This window comes from Cupressus sempervirens, chromosome 9, assembly GCF_028749045.1.
Source record: "Cupressus sempervirens isolate cs-2001-9-10 chromosome 9, ASM2874904v1, whole genome shotgun sequence".
NCBI classification, from domain to species: Eukaryota; Viridiplantae; Streptophyta; class Pinopsida; order Cupressales; family Cupressaceae; genus Cupressus; species Cupressus sempervirens.
In genome coordinates, this window is record NC_143126.1 from 542,984,133 (window position 1) to 542,998,245 (window position 14,113).

The following is a 14,113-nucleotide window of genomic DNA, read 5'->3' on the forward strand; positions in this document are numbered from 1 at the left end:
TACTAAGAAAATGTGGGACAAATTGGAAAAATCCATGGAGGAGATAAAAATGTATTAAGGGAAAAGGTAGAAAGTTTGATGACATGAGAATGAAAGAAGGTGAGATTGTTGTATAGTATTGTGGCCAAATCAAAGAAGTGGTAAATGTTATCAAAGGAGCTAGAGGAGACATATTTGATGAGATTGTGATAAGTAAGGTATTGAGGACTCTACTTCCTATCTATGAAATTAGAGTATCTAAAATTCAAGAACTGAGATGTACACCTAGGAATGATTTGTCCTTGGATAGTCTAATTGGTAGACTTAGCGCATTTGAATTATCAAATTTTGATAATTATTCCCTTGCTAGTGTTGAATCTACTTTCAAAGAACAACTAACTCTTGATGGACCTAAGAAAAACAAGAAGAGAAAATACGTAGAAAGTGACAATGGATCAAATGATGACCTTGATGATCTTGAAGCATTATTGGCTAGAAGACTTCCTAGAGGGAAAGGCAAATAAAAAGGTAAGATTCCTATTATATGTTTTACATGTAAAAAACTTGGTCATATTATTGTTAGATGTCTAGACAGAGATGAGAAAAGCAAAGGAAAGATTTGAAGTACAAAGAAAGGAGAGATAATAGAGACAACATAGATAAAAGATAATAGGAGGATTGTAATGCCACACTAAACATAAACTGAAAGATAAGAAACAAAGAACAAATACCATACTTGCAATAATCTTTTATATTAAATCATCTTAATACAAGTACAAATACATAGATTGAATCATTCTTAATCTGAAAACCTCAATAAGAAATATAATATCATCCATATATGTTTCCATAATGATGCTAATACAAATCAAGTTCAGTACAATAATGTAATACAACATCATTTCTAAACACCTATGTCTAACATAGGAACCCTAAATGTTGTTTCAAAAGTACTTCAACAGTCATCTTTGGTTACTTGTTAAACAATCTCGAAGCACCTAGAAAACATACAACAACACAACAAAACACAACAAGGGGCTCAATACACACTGATTTAAAAAGCATAATCCACCTGCATACATGTTAGAATAAACATATATAAACCATAATGCAGATATCTGAACCACTTTAACATAGTGCAGTTTCAAATTAATATGCAAGAAGTAAACATTTACTTAACAATGCAAAATTAAACTCGCACTAAGAATAACCCGTAAATGAATCATATATATACTAAGGTGTCATCGTTCTGGCACTAAGATTCTGCATCCGTGTATGGTATGCCCATAGTCAACACATAACGATAATTTCTATTACACTTGTCATTGACAGAATAGAAATATGCCTTTTTCTCCGTACTCAACCATATAGGTTTAAGTCATAGGTAAGGCCAATTATATTTTATATGCAATTAACCCACCCCAAATTATTTTCTTAAGGTTATCACTAAATTAATCAATTGAATAGAATAAATTGATATTCAACCACCTCGATATACGTTCATTACAGTTATCCTTAAAATACACATCAAACAGATATTCTAAGAATGCACAATTGCGAATAACAAATCAGTTATTACATTCTTCATCTTTTGAAAACAAACTCATCTTTTACTGCTAAATTCAAAAGTAAACTTAGATTATTTTAACAATAGAAATAAGTACTATAATATTACGCTCTCGTAACTATAACTAAACTATTACATCTATTTAATGATAATTACCAGTCGTAACACTATACTACTTACTCCTACTGTCAAAGTAAACTAAACTTATCCTTTGAAAAGATCAAGATAATAAAATAATGCTCGTATGATATTCTTGTTTAAATTGACAAACTTATATCATAAAGCTGCCTTTCACAAAACAACTATCCATTTCATTTATGAACTGAAATACATCTGGATAAATTAAAAAGAATTCTGTTTCAACATAACATCCCAAACAATCCATATTTACTATAAAGATACTTCGCAACAAAATCAAATATAATCAAATCCAAATACAACCAATAGTATTTTAAAAAAAAAAAAAAAAACAAATGATCCTTTACTATGTTATTGTATATCCAAAATACGATTCACAAAAGTGCAATATAACTTTCAGCATGCCATTAACCAAAAGTCATTAAGCTATATAAACCTTATACTATAAAATACATACCATCTGTTCACATGACGACCATATAGATATTGATAATACAGCATCCAAAACAAATCAATTTCCACAACCATAAAAAGAAGTTTATGCTGTCGCAATTAAACTTATACTTTAAATTCAAGTTCCCATATAACTATTTGACGAAATGTCATGTTGGATATTAACCGACAAGAAGATCTAAATTTCTAATTATCAAATGAATACTTTATAACAATGATACGAATTCGAACCACATTGCATTTCCATGATAATGATAGTCGATAGCTTTACTATGCTATTAGGCATTATACAACTCTAAAATCATTTTAACCTTTTTAGTACCCATTTTATAATCTTGAAGGTCAAACTCGAGTTTTATCCCTCCAAGCCCATACAACCGAATAAATAATGACAATACCTTAAACAACATACAAGTGATTCTATGTTACAGCTTAAACCTTAAGTCCATGCAATAATATGAAATTGTAAACACATAATGCCTACTGATTTAACTCAATGATACCACATAAAAGCTCAAACAATTCACAAAAACATATACTTATATAAACTCTTTTACATACAATCGAGCTCAAACAAACACCATTATATTGAAACTGTCTCCTATGCCATTAATCCTAATGTTATTACCATCAGAAGTCACATACAGTTCACTATGTTTTTCCACGTCTTTTCAAACAACGGTTCCAGTTAGGTAATTCATGAAACAGAGTAACTGTGCCCTCAAACAGTCGTGAGACTACAACCTAATATGTGCACATGATTGTGGCCGAACCACACATACCAATAACTCAAGATATGGGTTCTATCTAAGCTCGGCCCTGACAAAGCCAAAATGCCAAAACCACATACAGCTAACTGTCTCAAAATGAGGCCCCGACTGGGTTTAACACGAACAAAATAGTATAACTAGGGAAAAACCCCAATATAAAACTCATAACCATACCCAATACAGTATTCCCATACTCCACATCCAAAGGTGGGTATCTACAGGGAATTGCACACAGTGCCTTGCTCTGCACATATCCATCTTTGAATGTAAATTCACATTATAAGATCAATAACCATTTGCAAAATGCTAATCGATAACATAATAAAATTACAAACAGAAAGAGAGTAGGGTAAGGAATTGCCCCTACATGAGTAATGAAGATGGAAAACACTTCTGCAATAAAGCTCGAAGCCAAAGCCCAAAAACCCAAGTCCAAACCGCACTTCCACAAGATAGAGATTGAAGAACTTGCTTGCAACAGAGGAAACAATTTCCAACAACAAAACCTGAACAATGTATCAAATGAACTGACTGTAAGCAACTTCTCAAATCTCTGTCTCATAAACACAAAATCTCTTTCCACAAGACCCTCCATAATGCTGATTTCCTAGCATCAAGGGCTACAGATGCTTAAAGATCAAAGCAATGCGGCCATATTTCCAGCCCTATCTCAAAAGATAACCCACTCAAACAACGAAAAGATCAACAAAACCCATAAGGCCATAATACCTCATTAAGACGCAACTGCCAAATTCATTGCACTGAAGTTCACCACAGAGCCGTGGGTATGGCAGTTCCATTTCCACCGCCATAAGTTTGGCAACGTTAAAATGCAAATATCCCGTTAAAAGATATGCTTCGAAAGCAATGCAAAACCTCTTAGGGCTTTTAGTTAATAAAACCTCCTTCCAAATACCAATTAAACAATTTGATATGCCATAAATCCATTAATGAAAGGTAATAGCCACGGGTTTTAAGCCCATTCCAAAAATACAACACAAAAACATATTGAAGCCATTGGTATTTTTAAAACCCTAATCAAATAACCAAAAGAATATATATATATATATATATATATATATATATATATATATATATATATATATATATATATATATATATATATATATATATATATATATATATATATATATATATATATATATATATATATATATATAAAGAAGAGAATCTTTTAATACTTATCATCATTTAACACAACTGTAACATAACATCTTAATAGAATATAATTCTTTTAATTTATTGAATCAGATCGAACTGTTTTATAACAATATGCCTAAGCAAGGAAAACTCTTTCTGCATATAATAGATTTTAACATTGGCAAATGAATAACCTAGCAATGTTTGCAAATTAAACACACCCTAACAATCTGAAGTAAAATTGCTAACATAATTCCTAATAGAATTATTAAAAATGTTTACACAGCAATATTGTAAAAATAGTGAAATCAAACATAGAAATCTGAGATAGCAATATGTTTTGAAATAACACATGTCCCAAGACATTAACACCAAGTTCAACAAATAGAAAGAATGTATCATCAAAAAGATACTATAACCACAAAATCCTGATAAGCAGTAACGTCCAAGAAAAGGTCAAGCATGACAAGGATAGAGGTAAGAATTATTGAAGAGGATGGTTATAACAATAGTTCTAACAATAGTTCTGATGAAGAAGTTGTCTATGTTGCAATGAAAGATGATTCTGACGAAGATGAGAAAATGGTATTGATTTCACATGTGATTAAGAATGATAGATGGATAATAGATAGTGGTTGATCATGTGATATGATTGGTGATACAAGTAAGTTTGAGAACATAGATAATGGAAGTAGTGTTACGTTGTTAATGATGCACCATGTTATGTGCAAGGTAAAGGATCAATAACATTGAATGATAAGATCATTTGTGACAATACATATTGGGTTAATAATTGAAATATAACTTGTTGATTGTGGCATAGTTGATAAGTTCAAGCTACTGAGTTGATTTCTAGAGCAAGAAGGAAAAGATCTATGTTGCTATTGGTGAATTAGTTGGAATTGGAGAACAAATTAGAAGTAACTTGTTCTATCTAGAACTATGTGAAGATACTTGTCTATTTGCACAATCTGAAGATGTTTGGTTATTTCACAAGAGGCTATATCATGTGAACTTTGATAATTTGGTAAACATTATTAAGATGAAAAGAGTTAGAGGGTTACCAAGATTAAGAAAACCTGATAAACTGATGTGAAGATAATGTCAAATGGGTTAAATAACAAAGTCTAGTTTCAAAAGAAAGACCTATTCTTCTGATGATATTTTGGAGTTGACTCATACTGACTTATGTGGTCCTATTGGAGTGCAAAGCTATTATGGTGATAAATATTTCATTTTGTTTTTTGATGACCTTTCTAGAATTATGACTGTGATGTTTCTTAAAGAAAAATCTAATTCATTTCAAATGTTTAAGTGGTTTTTGGCTAGAGCTGAGAAAGAAATAGGAAAGAGTCTGAAATGCTTGAGATCCAATAGAGGTGGTGAATTCATCTTAGATGAGTTTAACATATTTTGAAATGAGAAAGGTATCAAGAGAAAAATGAGTGCACTAAGGACTCCACACAAAATGGTATAGCTGAAAGAAGGAATAGACTAATTACACATTGTGCAAGAACTTTGATGATGGAGAAGGATGTTTCATAGAAGTATTGGATAGAAGTTGTAAGTACTATGGTCTATACTCTAAATTGAGTGTAAGTGAAGAAAGGTGCAAAAAAAACACATTTTGAAATTTGGTATGGATATGCACCAAATGTGAATTACTTTAGATTTTTTGGAAGAAAGTGTAACATATTGAGAGATGAAAGAAAAGGTAACTTGATACAAAAAGTGGTGAAGGCATATTTCTAGGTTATTCCACTGAGATCAAAGCTTACAAGTGTTTGAATTCTAACACTAACAAAATTGTGAAAATTGCAAATGTTAGAATTGATGAATTTGTAGAGAAAAATGAAGAAGAATGCAAGAAAGAACTTGAAGACTATAGAAAGTGTGTTTATATTTGTGAAGGTGACCCTAGCACCTTACCTAAACTAGAAAAGGTGGTTGTTGAGCATCAACACCTAGACATTGCCAAGGTTCTGTAGTAGGGTTATGTTGAGCATTAGTAAATTGTCAAGCACCACATTGTAGGAGTTGAGTCACAGATAAAGACTATCGACCAATAGACAATGGAAGTAGAGTTGCAGCCATAGACAATAGAAGAAGTTGAACATGCAAAATCTAGTAAAGAACAACAAGAAGAGAGAAGTCCTGGACCTATTTTGGAAAAGTATGTAAGAAGACACCATGAACCAAATTATATCATTAGAGATCAAGATTTAGGAGTCATGACAAGAATAAATTTGAAGAAGGATACATGCTTATTGTGTGAGTTTGAGCCTAAATCTGTTAAAAATGCTTTGGAGAATGAAGATTGGATCAAGGCAATGAATGAAGAAATTGAGAAAATAGAGAAGAACAAGACATGGACATTAGTTCCTAGACTAAAGAATAAATTTGAAAGGTGAAGTCATAAGGAACAAGAAATGACTAGTTTGTAAGGGATATGCACAAGAGGAAGGAGTTGATTATGGTGAAACTTTCACCCTAGTTGCAAGGTTGGAAGGAGTGATAACTTTTCTTGCATATGTTGCTTATAAAGGATTCAAAGTGTACCAAATGGATGTAAAATATGAATTTCTAAATGGAATTCTAGAGCAAGAAGTCTACATTAAACAACCTGAAGGATTTTTTGATCCAAGATAAAAGAAGATGGTATCTAAGTTACACAAAGATTTATATGGTTTTAAGAAAGACCCTAGAGCATGGTATGAAAGGTTAAACAATTATTTGGTAAAAATTAGTTTTTCAAGAACTAATGACAATAGAAATTTGTATCTAAAAAGTGAATCTAAAAATAAGATATTGCTAGTTGAATTTTTTGTGGATGATATCATATTTGGAGGAAAAGACTCATTGAGAAAGTCATTTGTTGATCAAATGAAAAAGGAGTTTGAGATGTCAAATTTTGGAGAGATTAAATTCTATGTTGGATTGCAAGCATATCAAATGAATAAAGGCATTTTCATTACAAAATCCAAATATATCAAAAAAAATTGAAGACTTTTGGTATGGAAGACTCAAGACTAGTTGGAACACCAATGGTGACTAGACATAAATTGTCAAAGAATGATGATTCAAATTAGGTAAATCAAACATTATATAGGTCAATGATTGGAAAACTATGATATGTTGTACATAGAAGACCTGGAATTGCATTAGCAGTTGGTATTGTTGCTACATTCTCCACCAATCCTAGAGAAAATCATATGATGATAGTAAAGATGATACTGGGATAGTTAAAAGGAATAGAAGACTATGGACTATGGTACAAGAAATGTGAAAATTTTGAATTGAAAGCTTATACAGATGTTGATTGGGCAAGAAATTTTGATGACAAAAAAAGTACAAGTGGTGGAGCTTTCTTTTTAGGAAGAAGATTGATTTCATAGACAAGCAAAAAGTAGAATTGTATTTCACAATCTACAGTAGAGGTTGAATATGTTGTTAGAGTAGTGAGTTGTTCAATATTGTATGGATTGAAAGAAATTGTTGAAAGGTGTGAAGGAAGAGATCACTAAACCTATTTTGATATATTGTGATAACACAAGTGCTATAAATATATCAAAGAACCTTGTGATGCATAAAAAGACTAAGAATATTATCATTTCTTTAGAGAGATGGTACAAGACAAAGAAGTGAGATTGGAATATGTGAACACAAAGGATAAATTAGCTAAAAAATTTACTAGGGAACTACCTAAGGATTCTTTTGAGTATCTAAGAGTTAAGTTACTAGTCATTACCCTACCTGAAGAAAACTATGCAGAGAATTTGAATTGAATCAATTGTTATGAGCATAATATCTTACATATTGATGCAGGACGTCACACTTTAGGAGTTTCCTAGAGGTGTGAAAAGAAAGACAATGAACTATGAGTATTTGAAACTACAAAGAGTTAATGTTGGAGTGACATTTCTATATTAGGTAGCGCAGTGACATGAAGATATTTTTGAATGGTTGATATCTTTGGCATTGTTGTCAAAGAGGGAGAAGACCATCAAGTTACCATAAAATTTCTCATATAAAGAGGGAGAGAGTGATCAATTTACTATGGTGAGAGTGATTATTATCATGAGGGAGACATGTGTTGTTAAACTTGTGAGGTGTTGTACTAAAATGATATAGAGGGAACATATTGAGCTTGCATGGATGAGAATCCAAATTAAACTAAGATATTTTTTAATGGTTGATATCTTTGGCATTATTGTCAAAGAGGGAGAAGATTATCAAGTTACCATAAAAGTTATCATATAAAGAGGGAGAGAATGATCAAGTTACTATGGTGAGAGTGATTATTGTCATGAGGGAGACATGTGTTGTTAAACTTGTGAGGTGTTGTACTAAAATGATATAGAGGGAACATCTTGAGCTTTCATGCATGAGAATCCAAATTAAACTAAGAAAGAGAGAACACAAATATAGAGGGAGCTGATAGTATACAATATTGAATACTTTGGATTGCATGGTAACTAGTGAGGTATTACCATCAATTCTAAAGAGAGAGATTCTTGGAAACTACAATTGGAACAATTTTTATGTTGTCGTTGATATCAAGCCTATTGGTAACATAGAATGTCAAACCTACTAGAGAGGTATTTACTAACAGTATAGAGTGTCATATCATTTGATTAATAGGGGATTTGAAAAGAATAGATAGTAAGGTGAGCTAGAGGTGTTGATAAGTGATGGGAAATTGAGTATCATGGAAATACAATGGGTACTTGATAAGTTAGTCCTTGACAAGATAATGTGTTGTTCAATCAATATATGTGGAAAAGATAGTTGGATGAAGCTTAGAGTTGGAAAAAGTCAAAAGGATGAGCTTGACCAAGTATCAACATTGGTTAGTCAATGAAGGAGTTGAAGGAGAAGATTAAGGAACTTATGTAGAAGTTGAACAATTTAGTTCAAGTTGAGTGTTAGTTATTGCTAGGAAAATGTATAAAGAAGTTTTAGTTAGCGATCGAGCATAGTAAAGGTTGAGTGAGCTTGTTGATGCCAAGTGACACCTGACATTATATGCCAACCTACACAGTGATGATTGAGCAGAAGAACACAATGATTTTCGAGTGACCAAAAAAGTTATAGTTTGAGAAAGAATTGAATTTGAGGCTGATACATTTGAAATTTTGAATTAACCAAAGTGTATAGAAGATAAGGATTGCTGAGTTGGCATATTTAATGCATGAGGAGAATTTGTTAAACAATCAAAGGCAAGCAATTGATCAGAAGTTTCTAGAAGGAGAAGGATAACAAAATGATGGAAGGATTTGATAAATCTAACTTAACCCTAAGATAAACAATGATGTTTAAGCAAAAAAAAGATCAAAATTACCTATTTAAGGAGGCATAAGGGATATTTTATAAGGTTGGTTTGTTGTTGGTGATCTTAAGGAGAAGGTGTGAAGAACAGAAAAATAGAGTGAGGCGTGAAGAGTGATTAAATCTTTTAATAGGGTCACATTTAACATTTAGTCATATAACCTTTAACAATGTTGGCCCTTAACCAAGATCACTTCCAAAGAGTGAAAAATTGGTAGCATATTACTGATAGTTTTTGCCAAATTAGGTTTCCACATTAAATCCTAGTGTCAAAGTGTTATTTACATGTACAGATGTTATTTTTATGCATGCTATATATATAAAATAGTTTATTTTACTGGCAGTTGACACATATAGGAAATAGAGAGTTGCATGAAAAATTAAATTGCTGATGATATTCTATATAGAGATATAGTTTTTTTATGAGATTGATTAATCTATTTCAAGTTATTAAAATTTGAATTTCTATATTTGGTCTTGAGGATAACTAAGTCACCCCCCCTAGTTATTCTAAATCATTATAACATATACTCACCATGATGGACAATATTAAGTTGTTTTCCTTGAGATCATGGCTATTATATGATAGAAAACACTCAGTTGTTATCTTGGATTGTGCTACAGATTAGATAGGCCATATTCTTCTAGGATATATCATATTATTCTGGTAGGAATCATGATCATGATCCCATTGTACATACCAAGAGAATATAAGTATGATGACTATCATATGATTGATATTTCTTGTTGAATCATACTTTAGATGACATTGAAAGATAACATTTTAGTTGATGGATATATGTTGATATCCTTAAATACATCATTCCAAGAATATCATATTTAGATGAAACATCTCTATATTCTTGAGAGCTTAATGTGTTCCATAACAATCCTCCCTAGCTAAGAGGGAGTGTTAATGTTGTAGCTTTAGTCAAATTGAATTGACCTAGAGATAATGATTATTGGTCAATCTTTAATTTGACAAACTCTAATATATCCACTTATATGTACATATGTGTGTGTGTGTGTGTTAATATTGTCTTAATGGTTGTTAACTAATAAACCATAGAGACATGTATCCTCTGCACATATTTATATACATTTGAATCTGCACTTGGAACACAAAGAAATAATTAGGAATGTTATTATATTTGCAAAGATCTATTCCCCAACAATGAGGTGTCCCCAAGATAGGACATTACAAGGGAAATGAACACATGGAAAAATAGAGATGGAAGGGATCTACTAACCTTGTATCAATGGATCAACAAGGACCATCTAAATAAATCTAAAAATAAGATATAAATAGAAATACATGATGAGGGAAACATAGTACATTACACAAAAACATAAAATCCACCGCATAAGAGGATCTAGTCAAGCATATCCCCCCCCCCAACTATCTTGGTATTTAGTGTCTACAGAATGTAGGAAACATGAGGAACACCATCAAGAATAGTAGATGGAAAAATAGCTAGATCTAAATAAGGACCATGTTTTGAAGATATATCACTTTATTCCTTATTGGGACTAAGAGATAATTGTTTTAAAAACATAGTTGGTAAATCATGATTAATATTAATAAGCTCATACTTATCATTAGAATCACTATCATGACTATTGATGTTATTTCCATTAGGAACATCAAATTCATCATCATTACTAGAGTATATTCTTCATCCAAGTTAATTATAATAGAGATCAAGATGTGAGTAGAATCATCATGACTGTTTAATTTCATCTTTTTTAAGTTGACTTCCTCCTCTGGCTCAAGTATAGGCTGGTCAAAGTGACTCAAAGTTTTAATAGGTTTTTTGGGTAAAGTAAGATTTTGGCAAGCATTTTTATGGGCTCTAGCATGCCACTTATGGTGGAAATCACAAGCACAAGAGCTACCCTTAGTTTTGGTAGAAATTGGATTTGGTTCAGGGTTTAATCAACTTCAAGTATCTTTATCCCTTAGGGGGAATAATGGAAGGAGCCTTACTAAGTTGAGAGATACGTCAACATAATGTTCATAAGATATAGGAGGTGCAACAAAAGCATAGATAGGAGGTTTACATGGTGTAGAGATAATTCTAGGTTCATGGCAAGGAGATGGGACATCCTTAGGACTGCTAAGCTCATTAATCTTTTGGATTTTGTAGTTTGTATATGATCACAATAAATCATCTGTATGGGGTTTAGATGGTTGAGGCATAGAAGGAAAAAGAAATCAAGATCAAAAGACTCTCTAGGCACTAAAGGCTGATACTATAATAACAATAATGATTTCTTCTTTGTGGGGAAGTTTCAAACACTTTTGGATAGGAGTCTATAGAGGCTGTAACTTTCATAGAGGTAAGCTAAGGAATATGAAGTTTGATTTTGAATTGATTAAAATTTGAGATAACAATGAAGGTGATATATAAAGTTTTACCACAAACTTCTATAGGAAATGTAATAGAATCATGGAAATGATAAGGGAAACCATTAAAATTTTGTATCATAATATCAATTTTTTCATTAAAAAATGTGTTACAATTGTCTATTGAAAAGATGTTCTTTAGTCATGGTCAATGAGGATATTATAAGAATAAATATCATTAGCCTTTGCATTAATATAGAGAGGACCATCACATGATTTAATCCTCTAACTAGGGTCAAAGGTATTGTAAAACTCAAGTTCCACTTCAGGTTTAGGTTTAGTTTGATCATTGAGGTTGAAAATGTCATTGTCTTTAGCATGCCTATTTTCATTGTGAACAGCATGAGTGGAAGAAGAAGGCAATGATTGAGTAGAATCTAAATTATTAGTTGATTGGGAAGATAAGAAATTAGTATAGATTTACAAGTTTCTATTAAGAGGTATTACAATTGTTTTTCCTTCATCATTAATGCCCTCAATCAATATAGCATTGGAATCAATAAGATTTTGAATAGCATGTTTCAAACAAAAATAATTTTTAATATCATGATTGGGTTGGGGATGGTATTGAAAAAATATGTTGAGATCAAAGGACTTTGCAAAATTTTGGATGTTTTAATCAGTTTAAGGGGGGGGGGGGGTTATCATATTAGCATTAATCATCTTCAACATTGTATTATGCAAAGATTCAAAAAGATGAGTAAAATTATGAGGTCTAAAAAATGAAAAAGGAGCCCTACATTATGATATTACTATTAGAGTAATAAAGTAATTCTTATTAATTAAATCATTTTGATTTGATTATTAAGTCCTTTATTATCTATAGTTATCTTAAGTTAAACTTGGGGTAGATAATAATTAATTCTTTAATTAGTTATTATCATGCAACCTAGGTTTTACATATTAAGGATTTGATCTCCTTTTATGTGAGACCTCACCCAATTCGTCATAGTACCAATGAGATAATTGCATTACGATGATTTTAATCCTATGTTTGATACACTTTTCAGACTGTAGGGTTATGTCATTTTAATATCTGCATTTTGATGATCCACAATTACCTCTACATATTATGACCTAATTGATGCATTTAATGATTCTATTTCATGTTGTAAGCTATTGACATTGCTTTAATAGAAATTGAATGGTAGAAATGCTTGTAATAGAAGAAGGTAATGTTGAAGTGGAAATTAGAGTTAAAAGATAAATTTTGTTATGCATTGAGACCTAACCCACATACCTAGGGATTCAATAGTTATGGATTCAGCATCTTGTCATAGAATATGAAGTTATTCAAAGTATTAAAATTGACCATGTTATTTTGATAAGTAAAGTTTAGTTTTATAGTATTTTGAACATTTTACATGGAAATTGTTAGAAGAAGTAATGTAATTATAAGAAATGAAGTATGGAACTCAAATGTCGAATGTGATATGTAAGTTTTGATATTTTAATATTTTGAAGGTTATATTTGAAATGATTAAGAAAGGGAAAGTTAATTTGAGATGATGAAATATATGCAAGCCTAATGTTGAATGAGATAAAGATTTATTTTACATATGCTTATATGATTTTCTTGGACTACTGACACTCGAGTTTAGTGTGCAGGAATTTGACTATGGGTTAAAGGGGAATTAAGGCTCAAACTACTACAAACATGACATAGCCAAGGTTGAATCATTGGAAAAGATTCAAACCTCATTGTAATGTGTTTTATTTTGTATATGTGAATTGTATGTATGCGTAGTAGCCTAGTTCATGTATTATTGTAAAACAAGTCATTTTTAATATAATGTGATATTTTGTGTGTGTCACTTGACACTTGTGTTGTCCATGTGTAGATGCCATGTCATTCAAGGTTTGTCAAGAAGTAACCTAACCTAAACCTAACCCTAATGAAGAACCCAAGTTAACCTCACATAGAAAAATGCCATGAGGAGTCTCAATCAAAGGAAATTCGAATTTGGACTTGGCTAGGGTTTTTAGGGGTCATTAGGTGGTCCCAAAGTGTCTTTTATGTGAGATTAAGTTATCCATATGATAGTACAACAAGTTAGAGGCCTAATTTTGATCATGTGAGTGCCTAGACAACCTTGAGGGCCCATTTACCCATGTATTCTTCCATCAATTCGAATTTGGGGTTGTCATATCTATGTTCCCACTAAGTCAAATAGAAAGGGGAGAGGAGACAAGTTGGGAAGGAGGAGAGGCTTTATTAGGGGGTCTTGGCCTAACTAGTGGGGTGTCTACCCACTCTCTAATTTTAGAGACAGTTAGGTTTTGGAGGGGAGCTCTATTGCAACTATCCTT

General features: G+C 31.6%; 1 pseudogene; it reads right to left on the minus strand.

Moving 5' to 3' along the window:
- Nucleotides 1-14,113, minus strand: part of LOC149539783 (carotenoid 9,10(9',10')-cleavage dioxygenase-like) — a 65,291-nt pseudogene that overhangs the window by 20,628 nt on the left and 30,550 nt on the right.